Source organism: Protopterus annectens, chromosome 7.part0, assembly GCF_019279795.1.
Source record: "Protopterus annectens isolate FY-2018-M chromosome 7.part0, PAN1.0, whole genome shotgun sequence".
NCBI classification, from domain to species: Eukaryota; Metazoa; Chordata; order Ceratodontiformes; family Protopteridae; genus Protopterus; species Protopterus annectens.
In genome coordinates this window covers 1921609801-1921633316 of record NC_056739.1, presented here as the reverse complement: position 1 = coordinate 1921633316, position 23516 = coordinate 1921609801, and positions in this window count along the sequence as shown.

Here is a 23516-nt window from a genome sequence, read left to right as displayed (position 1 = left end):
TACATTTCATCTCTTTTTAAGTCACAAAATAATTAGTTAGCATTATTACAGCTTCTACAGACTTGTATTTTAAAGACCAAGAATGTTGTGATGGCACTATGTACATATTGTTCATACAATTCATACTCTTGGTAATGTTCATGTGCTTTCTATTCTTAAATCTGTCGTAAGTTATTCCTGTTGTTATATTATATATATATATATATATATATATATATATATATATATATATATATATATATATATATATATATATATATATATAGATATGTAAGCATACATATAAGTACACACACACAAATACACACACACACACACACACACACACACACACACACACACACATACAAACACACACACACGAATGGAGAGCCGCGTACAGTGTGGAACAGGAAAAATTCCCTTTCTGCAATGTAATGCGATCTCAAAGTTGGTATATTTAAGTAGCAGGGGTGTGGGGGTGCATGGGGGCTTTAGTTTTGTTTTGTTTTTTTTTTCTGTTTTTTATGTTTTCTTCAGTTTTTGAACCTTTAAATGTTCGATGTTATGGTCTCGGCCATATTGTCTTCAAGCATTTAAAAGTTTGATCTACTGAAGAAGATCCATATATATATATATATATATATATATATATATATATATATATATATTTCTGTTAAATTATAGTAAACATATATGTTAGTGTTAGCAGCAGCATTGGCAAAAATATAATGTTTCAGGCTGCCCTCTCAGTCAGTAACTATGAAGAGTCAAATCACCACTGTCTGTATCAATGAAAGTTGCAACCATGCCTAAGATTCCATCCCTTGTGTGACATACAAATAGTGGACTGCTACCGTGCAGACACAAACACCATACAGGAGCTGTTACTGATGTGTCACCCTTATATAAAGGCTCATGGGATGTATGAAATACCAATTCCTGGGGACACCAAAGTATGTGTTGCATTAACAATCCTTGCTGCAGAGACCTTCTAGCAACAAACAGGGGAGACATTTCTTGTATCCCAGATGTGTTCCTCACAGGTACTATCCCAGTTTCTGAATGCAATACTACATACTCCACAGAAGAGTATCAATGCTATGTATGCATTGTATGATATAGCCCATTTCCCACTGGTACTTAGTGCCAATGACTGCATCCACATTGTTATCAAAGCCCTTCTTGGGGCAGAAAGACAACAGTGTATGAACTGTCAGGCCTTCCACTACATCATCTGCCAAGTTCATAAGTTCATAGGTTCATAGGTTGGTATTAGGCTATCGGCTCTAAGGCCTATGCAAGCCTAGCCATAACAATTCCCTGGATATTTCATCCCACAATATTTACTTCTCTGGGCCCCTGTCTAGCAAGTGGTCTGCAATGCCAAAAAAGAACCGTGGCAACCATGCTTAATAGCTACAATCCAATTTATTATGAAGCGCTTCATAATAAATTGGATTATAGCTATTAAGCACGATTGTCACGGTTCATTTTTGGTTTTGACTTATTTTTGTCTTTTGTATTAAGTGGTCTACAGTGCACAGAGTGTAATATATAATGTGTCAATGCACCATCCAGCAGTACCCATGATTCTCACACCTGGCACATATCCATCTTAACTCAGCTATATGGGCAGAATGATGTCCCTCAGGGATATCTAATAGGCAATGCCAGATATGCCTATGTGCCATGACTAATGGCACCCATTTGAAACCCTTAAAACATGGCAAAGAATCCATACAACATTGCATTATTATAAACACAAGCATATCACTGAAAATATGTTCAGACTGATGAAGTTCTACTTCAGCTGCATAAATGCCTCCAGTGTCATGCTGAAGAATGCTCCGGGAAGTTGCAACAAAATATTTGCTATTTGTGCAATGTTACACAATATGTTTATATACAAATAGATACAGTAGGGTATTGCCATTAGGGGAAAGGATTTTCTAGAGCCTGCAGTTGAGGATGAGCTGAGTGAGGAGTTTGTTGAGGACCTAGCTGCAAGGCATGACTGTGCAAGGTGGAGGTTGGAGCTGTACCCTGTGGTACAGGCTAAGAAGCAGTGACTGCCTCACAGCTATAGGCAGGCTTATACCCAATTAAGAGTTTTAATGACGCATGCAGTATTGCAACCAGACTATGTTAAACCATGCATGGAATGGTCACTCCGTGCATCAGATGGAGGTATATGGAAGGTACCGTTGTTATCAAATGTACAGGTAAGGAGGGCTGCAATGACAGGGTCTGGCAACAGGCACCAGAAAAGGGATAATAATGTGTGTGTTTGTGTGTGGTTTTGTGTGTGTGTGTGTGTGTGTGTGTGTGTGTGTGTGTGTGTGTGTGTGTGTGTGTGTGTGTGTGTGTGTGTGTGTGTGTGTGTGTGTGTACATGTGCATGCATGTCATGGCCTGTGGAGCATGAACAGCATGGAATACTGTGCAGGAAGGAAGTGTTTTCTACAATATGAACTTTATTTGCAGATGTGGCTTGTGGCTGGACATGCAGCATGTGGGTGGATACAGCCCTGGAAGACATGCTGCACAGTGCATGTTTCTCTGTAACAGGTCCAGGATGCCCTCAGTAGATACATATGGCAACTGAACATGTCCTGACCTTCATGGCATACCTTTTGAGGAATGTCACAAGCATTATCCTCAGCTGAATGGTGTGCTTTAGTAGCATGACCCTCACATCCACCCTGTATGCATGTGCACACACAGCAGGTTGCAGTGCCCTTGACACTGGTAGTAGGTATGGATGATGTGATGCTGTGGGACCTAAACTGTCTTCTTACTATCCCATGGTGGGTTCCTTATTGGAGATGGAAGTGATGTGGCCAAATGAATGGCAGTGCCCCTGAAGTGTGACATCACATAGGCCCATAGAGGATATAGACTCCTCCTGGCATCTTTCAAAAATGCTACCTAAACTGGCAAAGCCTTCTCTGAAGTCATCACTACCAGGGCCAGTATACCACACTGATCATTTCTACAATGGCAGCATCTGCCTGTATAATTATGCTGTACACTTGTAATGGCCATGGAAATACTTAGATTAGATGTGGAATGGGAACAAAGACATTACCACTCTCAGATACAATACCTTCTACTGTTGTCCTCATGCTTATTAAAGCTACCACCAAATGTTGTCTGGGAGCTTTCATCCTGGATGTGCTCTGTGCAGCTGTATCAGCCAACTTATGTCCTACAATGATCATCTGCCACTGAGTGGTGGACTGCACAGGCAATGGAGCTGTGACTGTGGAAAGGAAAAAAATATGCTCACCATGGTACTTCTGCCTTACACTATCACTGTAGCTGCAGACTGTATCATGCTCTGGCTGCTTCATGTTTCTCTATCAGGCATGCATACTTACACAGTGTAGAACCCATATGTGAAAGTACTTGTATTACCTGTAAAAGCACACAGAAATGCTCTGGTATACTAGTGCTACTTTGTGACAAGTATAGATTCCAGTGCAACAATATCTATAAAGTATAGTGTACTAGAAATATAAGCCCGTGTACCTTGGGAAAACACTCATATCATATCAGCTGAAGCCCTGAAATGCCTACAGGGATGATCTGCCAGTATTCATGTGACTTCTTCTTTCTCTGGCATGTTATACTATTTGGAACATATGTAAGGGCATGCCCACCTAGAGTATTAACCACCAACATCCATGGTAGTTGTCAAAGTCCTGCTCCAATGTCAAGATCACCACTGGATATGAGTGACCAGTCTGTCACCCCAATCAGAGATGCAGGGAACTCCTCTGTGCCTGTAAGACAGGTGTGAAGAGGTGAAATCCTCCCCATGGCAACAATCTCCCATGCAAGGTTGGTTGCCTTGATATTGGCATGATGAGTGACCCTATGATGTACTTGATGTACAGATCTATGATGGCTACTGACAGCATGTACATCTGCGACAAGGATTCACCATACATGGTCACAAGAGGCCTAGTTGATCTTCTCAGTTTGGAAGGTCTGTCACATGTTCAAGGAGGGCTTGCAACAGGCTGTCTGTATCTGCTTCAGAGAACATCTCCATTCTTTTACATTGTTTTGAAGTTATCTTGGCCTGTAAATGTGAATAGTGTATCTTATGTAAATAAGATAAGCAGTTGTCCATTCATATCTGCCACATCCTACAGTCTACACTGAGCAGAGACTCTGCAACAACTGACCCTTTCAAAGGAAGCAGGTGACTGATATTACATTAGTAACAAGTGATTGTCTATCAACCACACCACACTGTGCAGTATGTATCGATGAACCATGCCATGCTATGGCAATCTGTGTGTGTGTGTGGATACCACTGCAGCCATACATTTGGTCTGTGTAGTATGCCCAGTACCATCATATTTGACCTTTGTCACACATGTGGATGGCTACAGTTGTGTGCACCTATACCCTGCCTTTCCCTCTTGGTGGTGGTCTGCAGCATCTGTTAGCTATGAACCTCACTGCCTTTGATATTGCCTGGGACAAATTGCTTCACACAGAAAGCAGGTATGAGAAAACCATGGACACTGCCAAACGGTGTGTATCTCCTGGCCTTTGTAGGTAATCACTGCAATAGGAGGGTGAGATCCATTGCACGCCTTCAATGGGTTTATTAAATGCCACCCCTGAGGTGGTCTCATGTAGCTTGGTATACTTTAAGTGTCATTAAGAGAAACTCTCCCACCTCCCTAACCCATTTTTTAATACATATATTTCACACTGGATGCTCCTCCTACAACAGAAAGACATATTTGGGAAGGAAATTCCACCCCCACATGTGGTCAGAGTCTCCTGACTCCATCAAAGATACTTCATGCTGTCATAAGTAACCAATCTGGAAATAGACTATAAATCCAGCAAACAAATATACCTGTGTTGTCTGTCTACTTTCAACAGTCTGATGTTGGCCATCCCCCTACAATAAGTATAATACAGCAAAACTGCAGTCATGTCACCCACACATTTTCCCCACATATCACTTTTACACAGACACTTACCACAGCAGCTGTAAATCTGTGCACCATGTGTACATTTAGTCATCAGGCTCCAAATCCTTCTCTTTCCAGTGGAAATAACCTAAGCACGATGAGTATTACAACAGCTGTGGCTTTCTGTATTGTACAGTTGCAGGTTTCATAGTAAGGCAATTATGTTAGTGAGTCTATAAAAGGTAAATGTCTGTGATTCATACATTTTACATAATGCAAACTGGACCAAGGCTATATAATGAGGATCATGCCTGGTCATGTACACACAAGAAAGAATACAAAGCACATTGCCCATGCTAGACAGGATCACTGTCCCATAGGGAGATGCAAGTATGCTAAGCTCTGCCATAATTCCTAGAAGCACTAGAAGGCAATCCTGGAGTCAGAAATGGCCTGCACAGGCTACATACAGTCATGTCACTGTGTCCTTCAGACATTTAATATCACCCTTACATGGCAGCAATTTAAGTGCCACTATATGATGGTATAGTACACTATGCTTGCAATATGCTTTGATATGAAATTGCTAACATTTTCCTCAAGACTGTGATCTGTGACATGGCCATGGCTTCTGAGAGTTCTGATTGTGGGAGGCACACAGATGGTCCATGAACAAGTCAAAAATCTTTTTGTACTTCTGGCACAGAGATCACTGGAAGTTCCTTCTGGTGGTCTCTTATGAGGGTTCCCAGTACAAGGGGATGATTAGCCTTGCCTTGCCAGGACATTGAGTGCTACCATGAGCATCACTTGTACTGCTGAGCCAATGCAGACACCACTACAATAACATGAAGTTGTACTATCATGACATTCTTTGACAAAGAAAAGAGCAGATTAGGAAAGCTCTCCAGAGCTCTATTGTAAGTACTCATGACAGGTGCATTGTACTGTAAGTTAGTCTTAACTTCCCAGCCAAATCCTGGACATATGATTCAGCAGCATTCCCCTCTTTCATTTTGTTCTTCAACTCCTGGAAATTTTGAGGATAATAGGTTGACATTTCAGGGGCATATGTAATGGCTTTCCAGAGGTGCATTATCATCATCAACAACCTCCTTTTTCAAATTTTTACATGGGGACAAGGTGTCAGGGTATTACATCAACATTAGTCAATGTTATCAAATCACACAGAACTAATGTTTACACCCCTGAGTAACTATCCCTGAACCATATACCTGTAATATTATAACTGCTTACATACTGAAGATTCACGAATAGTATTTCTTCTGTTTCTTATAAATCTCATTACATGGGCAACTTGGACTATAAGAACATTGTTACTGGCAAAGGCTTTGTTCCTATTGGGGAGCCATTTTGTTTTTTGTATTCAGCTACTGGCTGTATTGCTCCATTAATAATATATTTGAGTTATGCACACACTGTGGACATCATATTTGGTTACATTCATGTACAACTTATGTGTTCTGCATTATTGAAGGTTTCTATTTTGTAAATGAATTTATTAATGTTTTTCATTATTGGGCAGCCCATGTGGTGGTTGTTATTGAAATATAAGCTTTAGTGTACACATATTATTTAATTTTCGAATCCTATAAAGGGTCTTCGCTTTTTATAGGCTTTGTTCTTGCACAAATTGTTATTCTACATGTCACAACAAGATTTATTAAGCTCTTGATGTTCTTTGTTTTTACAAAAGAATTGTCATTACTAAACTTTGGAAACATGAAACAGTTTTTTCTCTAAAAATACTGTTTGGATCATGAATATATATATATGTTCTTTTGATTAGATAATTTCATGCTTTCTTGCTATTCGGTCTTGTGTACAACTTCTTCCCAAGGTGGGTTTAAAAACAACTACCACATTTAAAAGACTGTGAACGAGAACTTAATTTGCCTGAAACTGCATACTACCTCTCTCCTTCTACACCCATCCACAGTCTTCCAACACAGATAACTCAATCACCAAGTCACCAACACCACACTCTCACAACCATATCATCTCATTACTATCGCCTTCCCTATTCATCTGTCTTTACTTTTTCTCCTTCATTGCTACTTATCATCATCCACTTAACACTATGCACTGTATCAAATCCCCCACCCTACCATACACCACAAACCATCCCTTCATACCTGCAAATGCACAACTAGTTATCTTTTACCCTTTAATTTTTCAACTCATCTCTCCTATCCATTACACCTCACAATCCAAAAAATACCCCAGCCTCAAACACCACTTCCTAACTCTATTCTACCTTAAAACCCTTACTAGCATTGCAGCCCAACTACTACTAGGAGGTGATATCCACTCCAACCCTGGCCCAACATAGAACACCCATACCACACCCAACCCCAACCTCCCATTTAAGCATAAACCCACTGATTTACTCATTCTAAACCTAAACATTTGCAGCATCATAAATAAAATAGAACAGTTACATGGAATTATCTCTGTATGCAACCCATACATTATAGTGATTACAGAAACATGGCTTAAGCCCCACATTAAAGATAACTCTATAACTCCACCTGGCTCCAACATATTAAGAGCTGATAGACCTCACAGAAAAGGTGGTGGCATTGCCTTCTTTACAAATTCAATTTAAAAGTCCAGCTCCTTCAAAAAGAAACCCCAGATTTTAATACTGCCGAGACCCTATCCACTAAAATCCTACTAAACCAACACAAACAACTAAACCTACTCAGCATTTATATACCACCAGGAGACAACCTTAAGACACTAAAATCTATACTCCACTGGGCTTCCCACTCCCTGTCCCAAGAAACTTTACTCCTAGGTGATGTCAACATAGACTGGAACACTATACATTCACCCATAGTCACCAACCACATAAACCTATATAATTTCATACAACTCATACACTCACCCACAAGAATTGACAAAAACCACCAAACAAGAATCCACCTTAGACTGGGTCCAGACTAACCAACCCAGTACTGCACACCTATCTGGAATACTACCTGACTCCCTCAGTGACCATAACCCAACCTTTCTCCTTCGACACAAAATAAAATCTACTAACACCCCCGCTCTCTTACAAATCCATTCCCAAAAAACTACTCCCCAGAACAATTCTCAGAAGCCCTAAAATCCTGTGACTGGGCTCCCATAAAAACCCTTCCCTTGGATAATGCAGTAGAATACTTTAATGCCAAATTCCTAGAGATTTTAAACCAACTAGCCCACTAAAAACTATAAGATTGCAAAGTAATCCTGCCCCCTAGTTAAACAAAGCCACAAAAATCTTACTCAAGACTAGAGACAAAGCTTGGATAACTTGGCAAAAATACAAAACTCCCATAACAAGGCAAAGCTTTGCTGAGCTCAGAAATAAAGCAAAAAAGCAGGTTAGGTTGGACAAGAAACACTACTATATTTCCCTACAAAGTAAACATAACAACAACCCACAGAAATTCTGGGCTGCAGTGAACAACATCCTCCAGCCTGGTAAAGCCACCATTCCAACTACAACCATTCAAAATCTCTTAGCTAAACTCAAACCTACCACCCTAGCTGCCGACAGTCTCCCAGCTCAATATCTCCAAATTGCATCCAAGGCCATCGCCTACCCCATCTCCCTACTCATTAACAGATCTATCTCCTTGATTTCCATTCCTTCATTATGGAAATCCTCATATATCATCCCTCTCCACAAGGGAGGTCCATCTACTGACCTCTCCAACTACTGTCCCAATGCTATCCTATCACCCCTCTCAAAAATTCTAGAAAAATGTTTCCACCACCAAATCCTTACCCATCTGTTAACTAACAACCTTCTAACTAAAACCCAACATGGATTCAGACCTTCCCATAGCACCAACACTGCTCTAATTAACTTCTCCAAAACCATAAACACTCACAGGAACCAAGGGAAGGTGGTCTCTGCCACCTTCTTAGACCTATCCAAGGCATTTGATACAGTTTCCCATAGCAAACCCCTCACCTGCCTAGCAGAACTCAACCTCGATGACTCCACCCTAAAATGGTTTAACAGTTACCTAAACAACCAGTCACAATCTGTCAAATGGGGCAACTCCCTATCCCCCCCACTCCCTGTCACATATGGTGTCCCACAAGGTTCAATCCTTGGTCCCCTTCTCTTCAACATATTTACAAATAATCTCCACCTAGCTACCACTAAAGCCAACATCGTCCAGTATGCGGATGACACTACTCTAATCTGCTCAGCACTAAACATCCAATAACTACAAAGTAAAGCCCAGGAATCCTTCACTGAGGTAGAGAACTGGCTAAACAATTACCAATTAATACTAAACCCACAAAAAACACAGCTAATACTATTCCACCCAATCAATCACTCCTCCGCCACCTTTACCATCATGTCAACCAATGGCACCCTCATCACCCCAGTAACTGAGGCCAAACTCTTAGGCATCACTATTGATCAACAACTTAAATTCAACAAGCATGTATCCCAAACTATCTCTAAAGTCCATAAAAAATTTGGTTGCCTACATCATTGCATACTATTACCCCCGAAACTAGAACAACAATAGCCAGAACTCATCTCTTATCTACACTACTATATGCCTCTCCAGTCCTCACCAACATTAACAAAACTAACCTGAACAAACTCTGCACATGCTGCAATAAAATAGCTAGGTTCGCTGCCAATAATAGATCACGTTCCCACCACTGCCCATCCCTAATTAAACTGCACTGGTTAGAATTTCCAAACCTCCTGCACTACCACCAACTGATCATAGCCCATCAAATTATTTTTCATCTGGAGAAGAGCCTTGCCCTAGCTGACATACTAAACTTTCACAACCCCAAAAGGGAACTACGTTCATGTAACAAAAACCTGATTGAAATCAACCCATGCAATAACAGCGCTGGGGGGGCCCTATTCTCTTATGATGTTGCTAAAGTATGGAACACCCTCCCACCTGATCTCAGGCTACAAAGTCACACAAGCACCTTCAAGGGCCTTCTTAATTCCACCTCTATGCTAACCCTCTCTGTAACTGCAAAGACACCCCCTTGAAGACCCACTACTCCATATAAGTGACCCACTGTATGCCTCCATTGCATACACTATATTCTCACCTGATATACTCACCTAATATGCATTTTTTTGTTGTAAATATTGCAAATGGGGTTCTACGCCTGAGTATCTTATTGTTTGAGTATTTTATAGTTTTACAGAATTCTTCTTGTACTTCTTTGTTTCTCTTACCTTGTATATCAGTTTTTTATTGTTATCTAAACCATGTATGTACTCTGTTAACTTCTTTGGAACTTTTCTCCCCAGGACTCCACTGAAAATGGGCACTTTGTGTCCAGTTGGATTTATCCTGGTAAAATAATGTTAAAATAAAATAAATAAATAAATAAATGTTGATAAATGCAGAAGTATGCGCTGTAACATTGTGCTAGTGGTGGAAAACCTTCCCGCCAGTAATATACACCTTCGGACACACGTACACTATACATGTAGCCAGCCTTGCTGTCTTGCCCACCCTACCTCTGTGAAGTGCCGATGCTGTCAGGGCACTGATGAGTAGCTGATAATGGTTATCCCTCCAGCACACCTTTTGTCATACTGTACATCACAGCTCCGAGTTTGGTCCACTACATTGCTATGTCCATTGACATATCCCTGCCATCCATGTAGGGTGCACTGGTCTGCCTACCCAGTATACTGTATGCCTGCTACCTTGCTTGCTTCCTACCAGTGCCAGTTCTACCTGGCATACCCTGAGCATGCTTTCTACTAACATTATCTGTTATGTACTGGTGGCTGGCGTATGTCACAGTATACTGCAGAATCCTACACTAAGGCACTGTATGAGCACATCCACTCCTGCATGAATCGTGCTATCCCAAATAGAACCAAGATGCTCTTCTCCAAAAACAGGAAGCCAATCTGGTGTTCCCCTGCTATAAACAAACTATACAACAGAAGGAATAAATTGTTGCAGAAAAGAGGAAAATCCAAGGATGCAAAAAACTCCCTCACCAGCCTCAGTATGAAGCTGAGATCCCTCATAAAATCCTCAAAAGCTAGTTATGAAAATATAATAGCCAAAGATTCCAAAGACAACCACAAGGCATTCTATAGTTATGTCAAGAATCTAAATGGCAATGCTCAGATCTGCTCTGAGCTACAACAGAATGGCATTAAATATATTGATCCCAAAGATATTGCCAATATCCTGGAAGATCGATTTAGTGCCAACTTCACCCCCCTCTCACCCCCTAAAGGGCCCATCTCAATACCAAAAGATTGCCAAATCCCGATAATCACAGCCACACAGGCAGAAACCGCACTCTCCAAAGCAAAGAATACAGCATCCATGGGATCAGATGACATCACAGGCTGTGTACTACATGAACTACAAAGTGAACTGGCACCTCACCTAAGTGTCATGTTTAATCATAGCCTCACCTCAGGCTTTGTGCCCATTGAGTGGCGCACAGCTACAGTTATCCTGCTACACAAGGGAGGATCCACCTTGGATCCTGGGAACTGCCATCCTATCAGTCTGACAAGCTTGATCTGCAAGGGCATGGAACGCATTATCATGGAACTTATAAACAAACACATTGGCAAACTTCAAAAACTGGACCCCACCCAGTTTGGGTTTGTGAAGGGCCGATCTTGTCTCCTGAATTTGATTGACTTCTTCGAATCAGTCTCCAGAGCTGTGTACGAGGGTAAGGTGGTCCACACAGCCTATCTGGACCTCACAAAGGCCTTTGACACCATCCCCCACTCTGGAATCATAGATAAACATACTAAGCTAAGCATAAATCCCTATGTCACTCTATGGCTTGTCAACTGGCTTACTGGCAGAACCCAGACTGTAAAAGTAGCAGACTCCAAATCCAACTCCAGACAAGTGACAAGTGGAGTACCTCAGGGTTCAGTCCTGGGACCACTCTTGTTTGGCATCTACTTCTCTGAAGTACAGGCCAACACTAAGGGACTCTGGCTAACAAAGTTTGCAGATGACTGCAAACTGGAAGCCATTATTGAATCCCCAAATGTTGTGGATATTCTACAAAAGGGCCTTACAGAAACAGATGCCTGGTGCCAGAGCCATGAGCTCAAGCTTAATGCCAAGAAATGTACAGTTATCCCCTTTGGAAAAAAACATGTACCCATGAATTACCACATAGGTGGCAGGACACTAAACATCAAAAGTGTGATGAGAGACTTAAGGACACAGATGGACAGTGGTCTCACTTTCGATAACCACATCACCACAACAGTCAGGAAATCCTTCTATGTGGCATACCTCATCACTAAGGGCTTTTCATTCAGAAAAAAGGTCATTGTCCCACTGTACTCATCCCTCATTAGACCCATTATAGAGTATAATGCCCTGTTTGGTATGTACCTAACAAGACATCTGCAACAGCTGGAAAGGCCACAGAAATACCTCAGTAAAAGAATCACAGGCCTAAAGTAGATGCCATATGCTAACCATCTAAAAAAACTCCAGCTATACTCTGTGACATATCATCTACTCAGAGGTGATCTCTGCTTAACATACAAGGCCATGTCAAACCCTAAGCTGTTGGACATGCTCCACTTGAAGAAATCCCAATCCCTCACAGCCACACGCTCCAGAGATCTAAACCTTTTTCATCACAATGAACAAAACATGCTGGAGGGATAGGTTCCTGGCCCAGAGACTCCCCATACTCTGGAATAGACTGCCCATACATGGCAAGCAGAGTGCCTCATTGGCCCTCTTCAAAAGGAACCTTGATGATTGGATGGGAGATAGGAATTTCACCCCAGGGATCATGTCAGTCGCCCTGCTAGACAGGGGCCCAGAGAAGTAAATATTGTGGGAAGAAATATCCAGGGAATTGTTATGGCTAGGCTTGCATAGGTCCTAGGGCTGATAGCCTAGTACCAACCTATGAACCTATGAACCTATATGACTGATAACCATTGAATGGAAATTATTTATGCTACTGTTCACTGTGGCTGTGTCTCAGTGGCATAGTCCACATGTTTCTCTGCAGACCACTGCTCGGTAGCCCATGTTTGTCATCTCCTTGGATGTCCCTTGGCCCCTACAACACTACATCAGAAGTGGGCCAGTCAGTCTTTCATGGTCACTGCAGTCATTCATTGTACCACATGCTTTGCTCTCCTCACATAAGTGCAGATGGACTGCTTAAGAATCACATCTTCTTGCTTCTTGTAGCACACTGCCTACAATGGCTCCCTTTAGTATAGCAGGTCTATCATCTACACTGGCACTACATACTTAACACCATCTTATTCTTTATGCTTGACAGTATTATACAGAGTGTTCCTAATATTTTTCACTGTTCTCTCTCTCCCTCTCCCTCTTTGTCTCTATTTGTCTTTTAACTATATTGTTTGCTCCATGTATGTTACAGTTTTATAAAATGTCAGCCACAGCTGTGTCTGTGATATAGCAGCAGTCAGTCACCTTGCCACTGACCTGCCCTGCCATCTTTGCTAGATCTTCAGATGCTTCCAGGCCTGCCTCTATAAATGGTGATGTTCATGCAGTGGGAGGCAACCTGGAAGGGTCTGTGGTGGCCAACGGTGCTCTGTTACCAGTGGAGGTGTAGGTTGCCTGTCTGGGAACACCGTTGGTAGGTTCCAATATTTAATTTGGCAGCATGAGCTGGAGTATGTGGTGATGACACTAGTAGACTGGTGGCTTGACACCTGCATTGGCCACCTACAGCACATCCCAGATTGAATGACACAGTTGCACCACTAACTGGCCTTGCCCACCAGGCCACAAGAAACTATGCCCAGAGGAGATGGCAGTCATGGTGGTGACAGATCTCTGGCTAGATGCAGTATTTAGTAGTGCCATCCTCTCCCCCATCATGGTGTTTCCAATCCATCTGTTTAACCTCCTTAGCCAGTTGCAGTCCAGTTCTCCCTACCACAAATTGTTCTCTCCTTGTCTGCCTGTGCCTCTCCTTTGTGCCCCTCACTTTTGTGTCAGCATTTTCCTGCTGAATTTTGTCTGTGTTCTATGTTTGTCTCTGTTCTTGTACCATGCCTCCACCATCATACATGCCTTCACCTTTCCATACTGCCGTCCTCTATTCCCTTCTTAAAATAATGGGTATCTCTCCCACAAAAAGTACCATTGTTTTCCAAATCCCATCCCAGTCTTTCTTTTCCCTGGTCTACTGTCTTTTCCTCTGCATGCTCTTCAGTTTTTCTGACACTCCTCTGCAACAGTGTCCATTCCATTTATGAGAATAATATTTTGGGGACTGATGAGAAGCCGTTATTATGGCTTTCTGCAACTCTCACAGCAGATCGTTGTTGTGTGCATGAATGCACATCATCACAAATATGCTACATGCACACTACTGAGCTCCTTGGGTTGCATGATTGTGTTCTTGATACTCACCTTTATGCAATATGTGTAGTTTTTGCCAGCATATTCCATGCACAGGTCATTGTTGTCATGCTAACTGGCTTGCATTACATTGTAAGTCAGCTTTAGGCCACATTGTGCTAAGCAGATCACTCTGTTCTGCCATTACATTGCCACTTAAAAGATATTTCTGTATCCCAGGGAATGTTATTTTGCTAAAAATTTCTAATCCAAAAGAAATGCTAACTGCATACAGAGCTAAAACAAACTACAATAACTACCTTGATAAACTAACCAGAAAGTGGATGCAGTATTAGTATAAACTAAACTACAATAGACATAAAGATCTTGGTACAAATACAAAGCTTGAAAATTAAAAAAAAAACATTTTAATTTGCAAAGGCACAACACTTCATGTAAGACAGATTGCATTTTTTCAAAAATGACCATATGCAGAACATCAGAAACAACCTAAAAACCAATGTTTTGTTTTAAAATGGTATTTTAATCAGTGCCATCTTCATTAATGTTCTGAGGATTGAAGGCTTAGTATTTAATTTCACGGGAGTTTTACTAGTTTACAGATAAAACTCATCAGTAGGTCCATTGAATACTGTCTCCAATGAAGACATGCAGCTTTTCTTTAGTATCCTAATCTTATGATTAATGCATGTGTGTCCCAACAGATATTCCCAAAATTATGTAAGAAACTATGAGATATAATATTCTAGTACCCTATTCATTTCATTATCTGGCCAAGGCAAAGTAGTCTAGATGCTATACTCCTCCATCAGTGTAATGCCGTAGGGTACAGCATTTTCCAAAAATCAGTGTACACTGTACAGAAATTAGTCCATTTGTGACCCATCTTTCAGTTTGCTTGCATTGTTTAAAAATTCATGAAGATGCCATTCACAGTTCTTTTGGATGCAGAATTATGTAGATATACCTTAAAATAAAGATCAGTGATGAATAAGGAGTCCTTCCACTATTTTATTAAAATGTAGTTTTAAAATGCTTATAGGTACAAAATAGAAAAACTTCACATATTTCCCTTGGCAGCCTGCTTACCCCAGACTGTTTTTATAACATTTATAACATTAAGATATTTTTAATTGATTATAGACAAACTATCATTTGAGTACTTCATGTTTATGAATTAGACATTGTGAGGATGTTGTAACTACAAACGCATAATGCTGAAATATAATCAACAAAAAATCAGAGAAATGAAGCTCAATGGACAGGCGAGTCATCAGATATGCATTAAGGTCTGTGGTAATAGGGCAAAGCATTTTAACTAGCAAATGTTTTAGGGGGAAACATAGCTACATCAAAGGCAATAGACAAGGCAAGGTCTGTATTCTGCAGCCTACAAAAATTAATGGTAATGCCGTGAAGTGGCACAGGGTGAATGTATGGTCTAAGCTGCTGGATCATATCCATGGCACAATTTGCATAAAAGCTAAATGATTTGGCAAACTGTACAGGATCACAGCTATTTGGCCCAAATTTATTTAAGCACTGCTACACAAATCTGTACCAACTGAGGTAAATCCAGAATGGTTGTATATAACAAAATATCTCAAATATAAATACATCAGGTAGTAACTGGAAACGATTGAGCTTCCGTTTATTTCTTCATTGAGTCCTCTACCAGTAGCCAGTGACAACTATCCAGAGCTTTAATGTCTTCAATAACGTCATGTCTCTGTATCACTCATCTCCTCAAAAAACAGTGAACTTCCCAATCGCCCTTTACAGTTTCATGAGAATCACCATCTGCCATTTGCCACTGTAATCCCGACTGTGGCTGTTTCCTTAATTCAGATCAGTGTAGTTACTAATGAGGCCACTATTACAACAGCAGATAAAGATGGGAGGTCCCTTTTTTCTGGCTAGCAGGGTAACTAACTGTAATTATTTTTTTACTGGTTGTCCATGTACACCACTCTCCCTATCTCACATAAAATCTCCATTTTAACAATGCCAGATATAACACAGGAGGTAACATGAAGTGTAGCAGCCTGAATGTCATCACAGGAAAGAACACACTCGCTAGTCCATTTTAAAGCACAAATATTTATAGCAACCCTGTTTTTTTTCACAATCACACACACAAGCGCATACTGTGCTTAATGACACTGCAGCTACTGCAGACTGCAACAGTACTTTCAAAAAAAGTTATAAATAAATAAATAAATAAAAACGTAGTCCTATTTTTTTTTGGGAGGGGGCAGTTTTGGAAGAACTGTAGCAATGCAACCAAGAAACACAAGCTACCTTTAGTAAATTGGTACTTTTAAAAAAGAGATCCCCAAAAAAATTATCACGTGTAATGTTTCTATAAATGGTATGCTAGTATGAAAATATGTTTTGTTCACTAATATTGCATAATATTTCTTGTAGTCACCTTGATTATTCTTTGGAATATGTAACTATTGAATTTCTCATATTCAAAGCACATTACTGCAAAAAATAACTAGATTGAAAAATAGGCTAAAATAATGATCTTAAGATTCAATATCCTCTCAGTTGTCCATTCAACCTGCTGCACATATAAACGTACATCTCAAAAGAGATGCAGATACTGGGTCTGTAAACTTTACTCCCTTGTTCTGACTCCTCACTGTAACTGCCTATTTCACTGGATGCATTTAACATCTGAATGAGTGACACTGTTACAGTATTATCAAAAAAGAATCAAAATTCTTATATAAGTGTCAAGAGATAAAACTATACATTGACAATGAAATGTTGCATACATGAGTATAAGTTAAATATTCATTGTTATTCTTCATGGTAAATCAAACATCAGGTATTGTAGACAAACTCACAAAATTAGGTATAAACCCCTGTGTCACCCATTGCATAGCCACCTGGCTCAAAGATAGGACCCAAGCAGTTAGGATAGGGGAGTCTACCTCCACAAAAAGGCCAGTCACTAGCAGTGTTCCTCAAGGCTAAGTGCTGGGGATGTTCCTTTTTGACATCTACTTCTTTGAAGTCAAAGCCAGTATCAACTGCCTCTGGCAGACCATGTTGGCAGACTGCAAATGAGGTGCAGTCATAGAATCCCCCAAAGGCACATGGAACCTCCAGACCAATAACTGATGCCAGTATCGCAGTCTAAAACTTAATGCCAAGAAATATATAATGCTATCCTTTTGGGAAGATGGCTATCCCTGGAAACTACCACACTGATGACACACCTCTAAGAGTAGATCCATTGGTTAGGGATTTGGGAATGAATGTAGACAGTAACTTGGCCTTTGACTCTCATGTATCTGTACAGCAAGGAAATTAATCTATGTTGTGGAACTTATAAACAAGGTTATGGCATCTCTAAGTCCAAGGATTTCATTTTTGGTACTTGGCCCTTGTCTGAAAAGTTATTGAGTCTAATGTCCAATTTGCTATGTATCTGACCAAGCATAAACAACAACTGGAGTGTCTACAGAGGTTCCTCACAAAATGAATATAGGGCATAAAGATGTCTTATGTTGGACTACCTCAAAGCCCTATCCCTGTAATCAGTCTCCTCTAGAGTGCTGATAGGCAATCTGTGCCTTGTCTACACCTTGTCTACAAAGCAAACTCTGATCTCACTCTGATCGACCTGTTGTGCAACCATAAAACAAATAACATCGGAATTACTCAATCTATTGACCTAAACCTTGTCTGCAACATGAATAGGGCATATTGAAGGGAAAGGTATGTATCTTGGAGACAAACCCTTCTCTGAAACAGGCTACCTATCCTTGTGAAGCAGAGTTCTTCTCTAACCCAAATGAGGTATAACTTGGATCAGTGGATGGGAAATTGGAAATGTACCCCTGGTCTGATACTTATGTCTCTATTGGATTGTGGCAGCATGTAAATGCTTGACTACCCATGCCCAAACCTACATATACCACTTAAAATAACCCTAGGGTATCAAAAGTTGTCAGATTTGGGAAGCATGGCTAGGTTTAAAAAAGCCCCCCTGGGGGTGTTTGTCTAGTAATCACCTATGAACCTATGATCTGATGTCTTCACAGAACATTTCTTTTTGGTTACACTACTTAAATTACTAAGTCATTTGTAGCTTTGTACAAGAAAATGAGAACATCAAAGAACTGTGACTAGGTTAGCCAATGTGTAACTATAAAACTGTATTAAACACTCTGCAAAAATTAGGTTATATGTGTTTGTATTTAATCTTCCCTGTCTGGTCCCTGTTATTTACTTGTATTGCTACACCATAACAGGGAAATTATAGGAGTGAAAACAGTTTATTTGTACCTACAATGTCTCACTCTCTACAGTAGTATGTGGACCACTATATATCTCAGTAAATAGCAGATACAGGAGGCTTTATTCTCTTTAAAGCATATTGCCAGCTGAGTAAATCATGCAGAATGTCTTGTTTCAAAACTGAATGTATATAATAATTTATTTCTGAAACTATAATAAAGGTAAATGGCTTTTTGCCCACAGAATTAACTTCTTGTTTACTCAGAATACATGCAAATCACTATCATAATTTATCCATTACCTGCAATAAAGGTATGGATGTAAAATTACAAGCTGATGAGAGAAAATAAAATGTTGAAAAACTAAAAAGAGTATTATTTTACAAAGTGAAATGTCAACTTCTATTGCAGATTTAGTAATAAGATGCAGTACCCTTAATGGTCCTGGAATTTTACTGAAACTATTCATACCCCGTAACCAATTCATGACCCCATAGTTATAATAATGAAATGTAATCTACACACAGTGGTAAAAGTAACTAGTTGAGGACAGTAGTCATCATCATCATCATCATCAGTCAACTTTTTTACATTTTCTACATGGGGTCAGGGTATCATGTTAACTGTCACCATCTCTCTTGATTCACTGCCACACTCCTGCCTTCTTCGACAGTTATGCCTGACTGTTATAGATCTTCTCCCATACAATCCATTGACCTTTTTTCTGGATGCCCTCAATTCCTCTTTCCTGCTTCCTGTCTGTCCTAAATTTTCTTCACCAAATTGTCTTTTTTCTGCACGTGCCTGAACCACTGTATTCTGTTCACTTTGATCTTTTCTGCAATTGGAGCTACTTTAGCATCTGTGCTGATGTCTTCATTTCTTCATCTGTCTCACAGTGTGCGTCCTACCACCTGTCTCAGGCACTACATTTCCATCACCACTAGCTTCCTCATCTGCTCTGCCTTTACTACCCAGGTGTTTGTATCATACAGTAGTACTGGTCACACAATTGTTTTGTACACCTTACTTTTCAGCTTCTTTGGCAATCTTCTGTCATACACTACACATGACACTTTATGCCAGTTGGCTGCAGCCCCCTTGATTCTAGCTTTGACATCTTCATTTAGACTTCTCTTCTCCTCAAACATCCCTCTCTGGTATGTGAAGCTGTTAACCTGTTCTACTATCTTTCCTTCTGTCTCAGTTCTCAGCTTCTACTGATTTCCTCAATTTGCTGCCATTACCACTGTCATATCTGTACTAAGTTTCATCCCATGTGCCTTCATTTCTGCATTCCATTCTCCTATTCTTTGCTGAAATTCATGCACAGTCTGCCTGTAATGCCACATCATCTGCATACAGTAACTTTGTTGATCTGTCTCCTCCAACCTTTCTGCTAATGTAATCCATCACCAGTATGAACAGCAGCAGGCTCAGAGCTGAACCCAGATGCAGACCCTTTTCCACTGGGAGCCCCTCTGAGAGACCAAACACTGTTTGTACTTGAGACACTGGATCTTTGTAAATAGTCTGCACTAATTCTACCAATGTTTCTGGGACTTCAACCCACTGCAGAACTGCCCAAATCAGCTTTTCTTGGGCCTTGTCATATGTTTTTTCCAGGTTTAGGAATGTCCAATTGGACTCTTTCCTCATCTCTAGCCTCTTCTCAACTATCTGTTTCACTGCAAACATTGGGTGAGTTGTGCTACATCCTGATCTGAATCCAAACTGCTTATCTCCCATCTTAATTTCTCCGACTCTGAGTATCCATTTATCAATCGCCCTGTCCAGAACTTTCATGCAATGTGACAAGAGTTTGATACCTCTGTACTGCCTTATTTTCCAGTCATTTGGGATATGCCTTTCTCTATCACTGCTATGAGTACACTCAGGAGCCATTTCCCCCCTATCTCACCGAACAACTTTATCATATCTGCTGTGATCTCATCTGATTCTGCTGCTTTCCCTGAGTTAATTTTCCTTACTGCTGCCCTTACTTCTTCTAGGGTGGGCTTGTCTTCTTCTTTCATTGTAGGCTGTGTCTTAGGCAGTACAACCTCTGTGGGGTTTTAGTCATTCAGGAGCTGCTGAAAGTATTCCTTCCATCTGCCTTTGATATCCTGTGGACTGGTGAGCAGGTCATTGCTGACATCCCTTTTCCTTTCTTAGCCTCTTTGTTAGCCAACCAGTATTCCTTCCTAGCCTGGTCCATCTTTTTTATCTCCCAAATTTTCTTCCACTTCTTTCTTTTGATAACTTCCTGGACTTCTGCATTCCTCCACCAGCTTTCCTTTATGTACCTTATTTCCATACCTGGCTTGGCCACATATCTGTTCTGTAGTCCTCACATATGCTGTTTTGAGACACTGTCATTCTTCTTCAACTCCACCCTACTTCCTCCTCTTCTTGGGGTGCTAGAGCCCTGAGTAATTCCTTGAACTGTTGTACTTTCTCTCCAGTCAACTTCCAGATCTACAGCCTGGCCTCTGCTGACCTTAGAGCCTTCTCTAACCACTGCTTGCAGCTGATTGTGGCAAGCAATAGTTTATGCTGTGGGATAACTGTTTCCCCGGGGATGACTTTGCAATCGCTGATTGTACACCAGTGCCCTTTCCTTACTAGGAGAAAATCTACCTGACTTGCATGTTGGCCACTCTTGAATGCGGTCTTGTGACTGTCTCTCTTTCTGAACCATGTGTTAGCTACCATCAAGCCATTTGCTAGAATGGAGTCTAGAATGGCCTTTCCTTCTTTATTCCTGTTGCCCCACCTATCTGGACCCAAGCGGTCTCCTCATATCCTGTTCTGTTTGTCCTGATATGTGTATTCAAGTCACCCTCTATCAACACCAATTCTTGTTCTCCTGCTTTAGGTAGTAGGTCCTGCAACTGCTGTCTGAATGTGCTCTTACTCTCACTATTACAACCCTGCTGTGGAGCATAGAATGAGATTATGAATGCTGGAGTCTCAGTGCCATGAGTCTGTCACTAATTCTGATGACAGCCCTCACTGCCTTCTGAAGCTTCTCTCCCACCACAGTTCTCACACCTTTTCTATACTGTCCTCCTGAGTAGTAGACTCTGGATTCCAAGCCAAGTGGCTTTGCTAGACTGCCCTTCCATCTTGTCTCTTGGATACATAGGATGTCCAGCCTCTTCCTTACCATCATGCCATCCACTTTCAAGCTCCATCCTGTCAGTGAATCTAAATTAATTATAGCAATTCTTAGCCCATATTTGGCAGGTTGATTTTTTTATTTTTTTTACATCCAGCATTCACTCAACAGATCTATCCCATGTAATACAGGCTGGGTACTGACCCAGGGCTGCTGGGCTTTATAGTTTCATAGTTTCATAGTTTAGTACTAGGCTATCTGCCCTGGGGCATTTGCAAGCCTAGCCCTAGAGATGTGGCTTTCGCCACCCCATGTAGTGGTACTAAGGTGTATAGAATAAATTTAGAATACTGTGCCTTTGTCTAGTAGTGACACATTGAAGACCCCCTTACTTATTAAAATTAGTTTACTGTGCCTCTGTTAAGTAGCGACACAGGGGTGACCCCCGGGGTAAACCTACGATCTCCCATCCACTCGTCAAGATTTCTCTTGAAGAGAGTCAGTGAGGGGCTCTGCCTAACATGGACTGGGATTTTGTTCCAGAGTATGGGAAGCCTCTGAGTTATGAATCTGTCCCTCCAGCATGTTCTATTCATGTTTGTACTGAGGTTTAAATCTTTGGTTCTCATGGTTCTTATGGATTTTGATTTTATGAGGTGGAGCATGTCCATCAATTCCTGGCTGGACATGGCCTTGTACGTCAGGCACAGATCACCTCTGAGCAGGCGGTATGCTACTGAATAGAGCTGGAGTTTCTTTAGCCTGGCAGCATATGACATATGTTGGAGACCCTTGATCCTCTTGGTGAGGTACTTCTGGGGTCTCTCCAGCTGTTGTAAGTGCCGGGTGAGGTACATACCAAATGGGGTATTGTACTCAATCATGGGCCTGATAAAGGAGGAGTACAGGGGCACGATAACCTCCTTTGATCTGGATGTGAACCCCTTCATGATAAGGTGGGCAAGGTAGAAAGTCTTTCTAACCACTTTGACAATGTGGGTGTCAAATGAGAGGTCACTATCAACTTGGGTCCCCAGGTCTCTGATTACTTTTTTCAGTACTCAGTGGGTTACTGTCTATGTGATAATTTGTGGGTATTTTGTTTTTCCCAAAGGGGACAACTATACATTTCTTGGCATTCAGTTTAAGGCCGTGATTCTGGCACCAGTTGTCCGTTTCGGTGAGGCCTTTCTGTAGGATGTATGTGTCAGCTGGTGTATCGATTATGGCGCCTAGTTTGCAGTCATCTGCGAACTTTGTCAGCCACAACCCTCCCATGTTTGCTTTCACATCTGAGAAGTAAATGCCGAACATGAGGGGTCCCAGGACAGGGCCCTGTGGGACACCACTTGTGACTGGCTTTGAGTTTGACATGGCTCCCACAATCTTGACTTTATGGGTTCTGTTTTTTAGCCAGTTTGCAACCCATCATGTGACATATGGATTTACTTTTAAGCTGTTTAGCTTATCTATGATCCCCGAATTGGGTATTGTGTCGAAGGCTTTAGCCAAGTCCAGGTAGGCTGTATAGACTGCCTTGCCCTCATCAATGGCTCTAGTGACTGTTTCGAAAAAGTCAACCAGTTTCAAAAGGCAGGATCTGCCCTGTACAAAGTCAAACTGGGTGGGATCAAGTGTCTGTAGGTCCCCAATGTTGTTGTTTATGAGTTCCATAATAATTCTTTCCATAGCTTTGCAAACCAGGCTGGTCAAGCTTATGGGGCGGTAGTTCCCAGGGTTTGTAGTGGAGCCTCCCTTCTGGAGTGGGACCACTGTTGCTGTACGCCAGTTTTCAGGTACATATCCTGTAGTAAGGCTAAGGTTAAATAACATTT